We start from the raw sequence: 9,148 nt of genomic DNA, 5'->3' as shown, positions 1-9,148 counted from the left end.
GGATTTGAACCCTGGTCTTCCAGGGCCTACTTCAACCTAGCTTGTCTACTAACTGGCAGCCCACGCTGTTGCCTTCAGATAAGTGGCATGTACGAGAACGCCGGCTCAAACCTGTCAACAGCACGGGTGGCAGCCTTTTGCGCTAATTGAAGTTTCTGAAAGCATCTTCAAGGGCAGTTATGAACTTAAGAGTTTGTAACTGTAACCTGATCTGCAAGTCACCAGGCAGGAACTAACGGCAGGGGCCAAGTGTCAATTTGCTCAATGATCAGAGAACTTGCTGTCTATGCGCAAGTTGGTTCTGCAGAAACACTTTCAGGTGGTGTAAATATAGGGCTGGGAATTCAAATTACAGCAGTAATCAAGTTTTACTTCATTTCTTAAAGAAAAATTCTGTGTAAAAATAATAATAATAAATGACCACATAGAAGGAGAAAAGCAGCAGCAGTTGCTGCCTGGGCACCAAGGAAAACCTGTGGCAGAGCTGGTCTCTAGGCACACTTGCAAGAAGTCTTGGCATCACTACCTGGCTACAGCTTACCTGGGGTATCATAGAATTATAGAGCTGAAAGGGATCAAAAGGGTCATCTAGTCCAACTCCCTGCAATGCAGGAATCTTTCACCCAACATGAGGACCTTGAGATTAAGAGGCTCATGCTGTACCAACGGGGATGGGTTCTCTTCCAGGGCCAATTTATGTGGGTTTGTGTGATGGCGGTGGTGGAATTTGGCAAGCAATCTGGCCCAGTTGGGAATGACTTCAGATTAGCTCTAATCCAGCCTCTCTCAACCTGTGGGTCCCCAGATGTTGTTGAACTGCAACTCCCATCACCCCTAGCTAGCAAGGCCAGAGCTCAGGGATGATGGGAGTTGTAGTCCAACAACCTCTGGGGACCCACAAGTTGAGAACCGCTGTGTGATAGTCTAATTTGTTATTTTGCCTGATTTGAAATCCAGCAACATGTACAGTGTAGGGAGGGGGAGAACCACGTACACCATTTGTAGCACAATTGTGGGCAACAATTTGTGGGCTGAGCTGTAATATTGTGTGTGTGTGTGTGTGTGTGAGAGAGAGAGAGAGAGAGAGAGAGAGAGAGAGAGAGAGAGATGATGGAAGGACAGTCCCACTTCCCAGCAGTGGGGCTGGTGATCCTGTTCAGATCTAGGATCTACTTGCCAGTCTACAAACAAGACAACGGTTATTATTTAGGAGGCTCTGGTCTTATAAACCCAACTGGTTGGTTACATGACACTGCCTCCTCCTTTCCAAGTGGTATAAAGTAACACCAGTTCATATACTTGCTGCCAGATGCTTAATAGTTTCTACACATTTCAGGTCTCTTAGTCACACACATATATAGAGAGTAATCCTGGACCCACTTACGTGCTTGTAAGTCCTACTGCCCTCCATAGGATTTGCAAACATTTAAGTGTGTGCAGAATTGCAACCTCATGTGCTTAACTCTTGCCGCTGTTGTTCTTTATATCCTTTCTCATTTTTTGAGGAACATGAAACACCAAAGATGAACTTCAAAAATCTAGAAGCATTGCTCTCCCTAAGGCAGCCTTGCAAATAAGTTCAGAAAAATTACTAGCCTACAGTAAAGTTAATTAGCCAGCTTGCCCACACATAGCTATGTTAATCATGTGAGGCCTTAAAAGGGTGGGCGCTGGAAGGATCCTCGCTGCAGGATAACAGTTGGAGTCAAGGTCAACTCCAGGTTCTTAAGAATCTCTGGACAAGATCCGCCCACTCTGTGACCTGTTTTGCATGTCATGATTTTTTTTTTATAATAATTTTTATTGGTTTTTTAACAAAAAGACAAACAAAACACAAAACAAAAACATATAAAAAACATTTAAAACATGACTTCCCCATACCTCCCTTTCACTGCATCCTTGTTTTAATAACTCTTTAGCAACCCTTCAATCAATTTCTCTAGTAGTTTTCTTTAAATTTCCTTAATGTTAATGTTTACAGCTGTAATTCTCTATTTCTTACCCCCAGACATCTTATCAGTCCTCAATTTTACAACAATTTTTAAGATATATTTTAAATTTCTTCCAGTCCTCTTCCACTGTCTCTTTCCCCTGGTCACGGATTCTGCCGGTCATCTCTGCCAGTCCCATAAAGTCAATCACCTTTGTCTGCCATTCTTCCAGAGTAGGTAGTTCTTGCATCTTCCAATACTTTGCCAACAGGATCCTTGCTGCTGTGGTTGCATACATAAAAAAAGTCCTATCCTTCCTTGGCACCAACTGGCCGACCATGCCCAAGAGAAAAGCCTCCGGTTTCTTTATAAATGTCCACTTAAGGACTTTTTTAATTTCATTATAGATCATTTCCCAAAAGGCTTTAATCTTTGGGCAGGTCCACCAAAGATGATAGAAGGTACCTTCAGACTCATTACATTTCCAACATTTATTATTGGGCAAATGGTAGATTTTTGCAAGCTTGACTGGGGTCATGTACCACCTATAGATCATTTTCATTATGTTCTCTTTTAAGGCACTACATGCCGTAAACTTAATGCCGGTGGTCCATAACTGTTCCCAGTCAGCAAACATAATGTCATGACCGATATCCTGTGCCCATTTAATCATAGCTGATTTAACCGTTTCCTCCTGTGTATTCCATTTCAACAGCAAGTTATACGTATAACTTGTATAACTGTTTTGCATGTCATGATAAGCCAAATCATGGTTTAGTGCAAATGAGCAAATACGAAAAGATCACGACTGCTTTGCTCGTCCTCTGGCCCTGTTGTTGTTACGTTGCAGTAAGCTAAGTCACAGTTTGGCTTAGTGTTACATCCAAACTTATGGTTTATCTCCGGGTAAGCCGCATCCTATAGCCAAGGTTAGTTTCATGGTTTGACTGGGGGACGTAAGCCACAAACCCAGTGTCAGAGCCACCCGAGGTCCCAGCTCACAAGAGACCATAGTCCAGTCCAAGTTATATACAAAAGGTTTTATTGAAGAACATTGTTGTCGTTACATCCAAGCTCTGTGGCTCAGGAGCTGTTACCCTTAGATGTTAGAAGTCCCCTCTGAGTCAGTCCCGCCCCTGCACCAGCTTAAGAGGCTTGTACTGCTCCACCTTTTCCTCTCCTTCCTTTTCCGCAGGGTCTTCCTGCCCCCCTGTGCTCCCTCCCTCCGGGACTCCCCCGAGGCTGAGTCTTCTGACGCCTGCTCCCCCCTCCTTCGTGCTTTGGGACCAGGCTCCTCCTCAGGGCTCTCCTCATTTCCGCGCGCCTCCACATTTGAACTTGGCGCGCGTACGTTGCTTCTGACCTTCCTTTCGACCGTTACGCTACTCTCGGTACTACACTCCTCCCCTTCCGGCAGGACGTTCTGCTCCGAACTCCTTCCCCTCTCTGCTTCCTGTTCTGCTCTTTCTGACACACTGGCAACTCCACCCCCTTCACTCCGTTCCGACGGAGAGGCCGGTCCCGATCTCCAACCCCCACTGGGGATTCCCTCTTCGTTCCCCTGCTTCTGACTGCTTCCCTCTCTACTGCCCCTTGGCCTGACCAGGGGGGCTCCCTTTTGGGAATCCTCGGATTCACTTGACGGACTCACTGACAACCTCGGGTCGTCGTCGTCCTCTTCCTCGTCACCCTGGGACCCCTCCCCCTCGCTCTCTGTCCCTGAAACCCTGACATCCATCCCCCCTCGAAGCCCCCCCTTCCCCCCTCCCGCCCATCGGGTGCAGGTTGTAGGAGCTGCAGCTCTTCGGAGGTGGATGCAGGATACAGGTTGTGTACCTCCATATCCTCTGCTTGCAGTTCGGTGTATGAGTGTTCGAATTCGGGTTCTTGACCCAAAGTGTTCTCTTCTCCCTCTTCCATTGGTACCTCGTCTGGTGCTGCCGGCCAAGGTCCCGTCAGCCATTTCCTGCGCCAGTCCTCCTCTGGTTGCTCGTCCCACCAATAAGAGGGTTCTGTGTCCACCCCTGAGCACGATCCCCTGGGCGGGCTAGATTCTGGCGTTCTCTCCTCGGCTGAAGAAAAACCCCGGAAAGTACTGTCTGAGAGTGTGGGCGTAAAGAGCCAGTCATCAAAGTACTCGGCTGGCATGGGTCTATGCGGGAAAAGGGCATGGAACTCGTCTTTTAGAAGAGGTTTGTCTAAAGCGTAGCCCGGCACCCAACCGTTGGCACTGGCTGGAGTGCCCTCTGTGGCTAGAAAGTATTCTACCCCCTCTTTCCCCCATCTCGAGTCCAGGATTTCTGGGACCTCGTTGAGTGGTTCGGCCCTAGGCGCCCTCTCCCTCTCCTGTGACTTAGTGTGTAGTTGCGGGACTGTTTCAGACTCCTGAAACCTGTGCGGTGCCTTGTAGGGGGTGAGCACCGACCTGTGAAATACCGGATGCACTCTGGAACCTTCGGGGAGGGCTAGTCGAAAGGCTACAGGGTTGATCTTAGCCTCCACCTGGTACGGCCCTAACTGCCTGTGCCCTAGCTTCTTCTTGGCCAACGACTTGGCTGGCATCGCTTGGGCCGCTAACCACACCCAGTCCCCCACCTGGATCTCCTCCCCCGCTCTCCTGTTTTTGTCTGCCTGCACCTTATATGCTTGCTTGGCCAGCTCCAAATGTCTCCGCAACTCTTCGTGCACCTCCTGCAGCTCCGCTGCAAACTGGTCGGCTTCTTGCGGCACCCCCTCTCTCGGTGCCCCGAACCCCGGGAAGGTTCTGGGATGCCGACCGTTGTTCGCGAAGAACGGCGTCACCCCCGTGGACGCGTGCTTCGTGTTGTTATAGGCAAACTCTGCCATCGGCAGGTAGTCCACCCAAGCTGCGGGTCGCTGATTGGCGTAACATCTCAGGTACTGCTGCATGATCGCGTTGACCCTCTCAGCTTGGCCGTTGGTCTGTGGGTGTCTCGCCGACGTAAGGTTGATCTTGAAGTTCAGGATACCTAAAAGCTTCTGCCAAAAATTGGAAACAAACTGGCGCCCCCTGTCGGACAGGATGGACTGCGGCAGCCCATGCACCTTGAACACGTGATCAATGAAGAGTTTGGCAGTCTGTTCCGCCGTCGCCACCTTTGCGCACGGAATGAAGTGCGCCATCTTGGTGAACAGGTCCACAACCACCAGTACCGCCGTCTTCCCTCTGGAGCTGGGCAGGTCAGTAACGAAGTCCAGGGCTACCCTCTCCCACGGTTGCTGTGGCGTTTCCAGCGGTTCCAACAGCCCCGCTGGCTTCTGGTGTACTGGCTTGAACCTCTGACAAGTGTCACACCTGGCGACGTAATCCGCTACCTCTCCGCGCATCCGGGGCCACCAAAAGTCCCTTGCCACCAGTTCTATTGTCTTCTCCTTACCGAAGTGGCCAGCACTGGGGGCGTCGTGCAACTGCTGCAGAACCTTTGCGCGAAGCTCGTCGCTTGGCACGTAGAGGGCACCTTTGCGAGTTAGCAGTCCGTCGCGCAGTTGGAACTCTTCTCCACTCTGCACACCTCTGCGCAACTCCTCCATTTTGGACTGTGCGAACTGATCCACTTGCAACGCGCGTCGCACCACGTCCAGATCTACTGCGATGGCAGCGCACGACCACGCCTGCGGTGCGAAAATGTGCTTGGCTGCTACTGGCGCCGCTTCATCGAGATATTGCGGTTTCCTGGATAGCGCATCGGCTATAACGTTGGAATCTCCTGGGATGTACTCTATCCGAAAGTCGAAATCCGCGAAGAATTTCGCCCAGCGCATGTGTCTCTGGCTTTGGAGCTTCGCCGTGCGCCAATACTCTAGGTTCTTGTGATCCGTGCGGACCTGTACTGTGTGCTTGGCTCCTATGAGGAAGTGTCGCCACGCTTTGAAAGCTGCGTGAATGGCTAACAGCTCCCTGTCCCATATGGTGTAGTTTTGCTCCGCCTTGCTGAGCTTTCGGGAGTAAAAGGCACCGGGTCTCCAGTTTCCATGTGGATCTTCTTGCAGGAGTACAGCTCCAACCGCTCTGTCTGACGCATCGGTCTCCACTCGCATGGGCCTGCCTGGATTCACGTGCAGCAGCTGCTCCTCGGAGGCGAAAAGGCTTTTAAGCTTCCGAAAAGAGCGCTCCGCCTGTTCCGTCCACACGAACCTCTTCTTCTTGGAACTCAGAGTGTCCGTGATCGCTGCCGTCTCCTTTGCAAAACCTCTGATGAATTTGCGGTAGAAGTTGGCGAAGCCGATGAATCTCTGGACTTCCTTCCGATTGCGTGGGCTCTTCCAGTCCAACACCGCGCGGACCTTGACGCTGTCCATGGCGAGCCCCTTGTCGGACAGCTTGTAGCCTAGGAAATCCACCTCCGTCACATCAAACTGGCACTTCTCTAACTTGGCGTAGAGCCTGTTCCCCCGTAGTCTCTGCAGGACTTCTTTTACGTCCTTCTCATGGGCCTCTTCCGTTTCCGAAAAGATCAGGATGTCGTCGAGGAAACACACACATTTCTTGTAGAGAAGTCCCGCTAGCACGTGATGCATAAAGTCTTGGAAGACGTGAGATCCATTTTGGAGACCAAACGGCATAACTCTGTATTCATACGTGCCCAGAGGCGTGAACATGGCCGTCTTCCACTCATCGCCCTCCCGGATGCGTATGAGGTTATACGCTCCACGCAGATCCAATTTGGTGAAGATCTTCCCCTTCCTCACGGTTGCTAGGAGATCATCTATCTTGGGCATGGGGAAGGCCTTGGGCTTGGTCATACTGTTTATGAACCTATAATCCACAATGAGTCTTTTTTGGGGCGTGTCCTTCTTCTTTACAAAGAACACAGGACTGCCCCCCACTGCTTTCGATTCCCGGATGAATCCACGCTTCAAATTGTGCTCTATGAACTCCCTGAGCTCTTGCATCTCGTCCTCAGACATGGAATACAGTTTTGCAGTCGGCAACTGCGCCCCCGGCACCAGGTCGATGGCACAATCATAAGGTCTGTGGGGCGGCAACTGGTCAGCTTCCTTCTCGCAGAAAACCTCCAGGAACCCTTCGTACTTGCTAGGTACTGCCTGCACCATGCCAAGTCGCAGCTGGTGCTCAGCCCCCTCCTCCTGGCAGGACTGGATGCAATTTTGAGCACAGTACGATGAGCAAAAGGTGATCTGGCGTTGGTACCACGCTACAGCAGGACTGTGTCTCTCCAGCCAACTCATGCCTAATACTATAGGCGTGTCAGACAGGTGGGTGACATTGAAGCTAATGACTTCTCGGTGATCTCCTATCCGCATCACCATGGGAGGTGTCTGTTGCACAACTTGCCCTCCAAGCAATTTCCTGCCATCCACCGTGACTACGTTCAGAGGCGTTGTGGCGGGCAGAAGCGCTATGCGATGCTGCTTGACGAATTGCATCCCCACGAAATCGGCGTTGCTCCCAGAATCGATCGTGAGGGGCACTTCTAGGGTGGTCCCATTTGGCAACTGAAGTGTTGCGGTGAGCTGCACCGCTGGCTTGGGTGGTAAAGGGTCTGTGGGTTGCAAAGACGCTGGGGACTGTTCTATAGATCCGCCTGGCTGAGCCCCAGCATTCGTGCTTACAGCCAGGCACTTTCGTTTCCCTGAGACTCCTCTTCCTTGGATCACTTCTGCTGCTACCGTTGCTAAAGCTGCAGTGTGTTTCTGGAGCCTCTGGGGGCACTCTTTCGCCATGTGCAGTGCACTGTCGCAAACGTAACACTTCCTGGTCCCTCTAGGAGGCTTCGCCTTTACTGCACCGGAAGCTGGGGCTCTGGCTGTTGCTTGAGCCTTAGCACCACCAAGTTCCATCGGCTCCTCCCCCTGCCTCCCCAGCGGCGAGGGATGTGACTGACTGAACTCCCTGGGGATGAAAGAAGACGTCCTCGCTGGTGGACGCACCTGACGTTCTTCCTCATTGTGCCAAGGACGTCCCTCGTGACGTATCCCAATCGCCAGAGCCCTCTGCACCACCTCCTCCAGGGTCTGAGGTCTGTCTCCCCTGGCAAGTTCGTCCTTTATGGGATCGCTGAGACCCTCCCAGAACAAATCCCTCACAGGTGTGCAGTCTTTCTCCCAGCGTAACGCAGTCAGTAAAGCAAAAAATCTGGAATGGTACTGACGCACAGTGGCTTCGCCTTGCCGCAGTCCAAATATCTCCCTGCGTGCAAGATCCAAATCTACGGTTGACTGGAAGCAGGCATCCATCGCTTTAATGAATTCATCAGAATCGCGGCGGGCAGGGCCATCTTCACGCCACAAATTGCGCAACCAGTCTCTGGCCGCCCCATACAAGTGAGAAACAATAAACCCCACTTTCTCCTCCTCATCTTTAAAGTCATGACGAAGCAAGTGCAATGCATACAAAACGTCTGCTCTGAAACTGGGGTAGTGCTTCAGGTTCCCATCGAAGTGGGTGACTAGGCTGCCCCCCCGCCTTCCAAGTCCAATTCCCTCTGATCTGGACCCTGGGAACCCTTCCCTGTTTGCACGCTCCCACCTTGTTTGCAGGTCTTGGCAGCGCTTCTCCATTTCGTCATGCTTCTTCTGAGACGCAAGGACTGCAGCGGTGAGTTCGGAAACTGTAGTTCGCAGTGCTGTCAGCTGATCCTCCGCACTCATGGCTGTCACCGTTTGTGAGCTTTGCAAAAAAAATTTTTGCGTTCTTTGGGAGGGGACTTACTGTCAGAGCCACCCGAGGTCCCAGCTCACAAGAGACCATAGTCCAGTCCAAGTTATATACAAAAGGTTTTATTGAAGAACATTGTTGTCGTTACATCCAAGCTCTGTGGCTCAGGATCTGTTACCCTTAGATGTTAGAAGTCCCCTCTGAGTCAGTCCCGCCCCTGCACCAGCTTAAGAGGCTTGTACTGCTCCACCTTTTCCTCTCCTTCCTTTTCCGCAGGGTCTTCCTGCCCCCCTGTGCTCCCTCCCTCCGGGACTCCCCCGAGGCTGAGTCTTCTGACGCCTGCTCCCCCCTCCTTCGTGCTTTGGGACCAGGCTCCTCCTCAGGGCTCTCCTCATTTCCGCGCGCCTCCACATTTGAACTTGGCGCGCGTACGTTGCTTCTGACCTTCCTTTCGACCGTTACGCTACTCTCGGTACTACACTCCTCCCCTTCCGGCAGGACGTTCTGCTCCGAACTCCTTCCCCTCTCTGCTTCCTGTTCTGCTCTTTCTGACACACTGGCAACTCCACCCCCTTCA

The 9,148-nt window shown here is 51.7% G+C and overlaps 1 protein-coding gene across 1 annotated transcript in view; it reads right to left on the bottom strand.

The window, feature by feature from the left end:
* The window catches only part of TTC7A (tetratricopeptide repeat domain 7A), a 195,547-nt gene that overhangs the window by 56,470 nt on the left and 129,929 nt on the right, over nucleotides 1-9,148 (bottom strand). The window lies entirely within an intron of this gene.

Source organism: Podarcis gaigeae, assembly GCF_964106915.1.
Source record: "Podarcis gaigeae genome assembly, chromosome: 3".
Taxonomy (NCBI): domain Eukaryota; kingdom Metazoa; phylum Chordata; class Lepidosauria; order Squamata; family Lacertidae; genus Podarcis; species Podarcis gaigeae.
The sequence above is the reverse complement of the archived record's forward strand: the minus strand, read 5'-3'. Positions and strand labels throughout refer to the sequence as shown.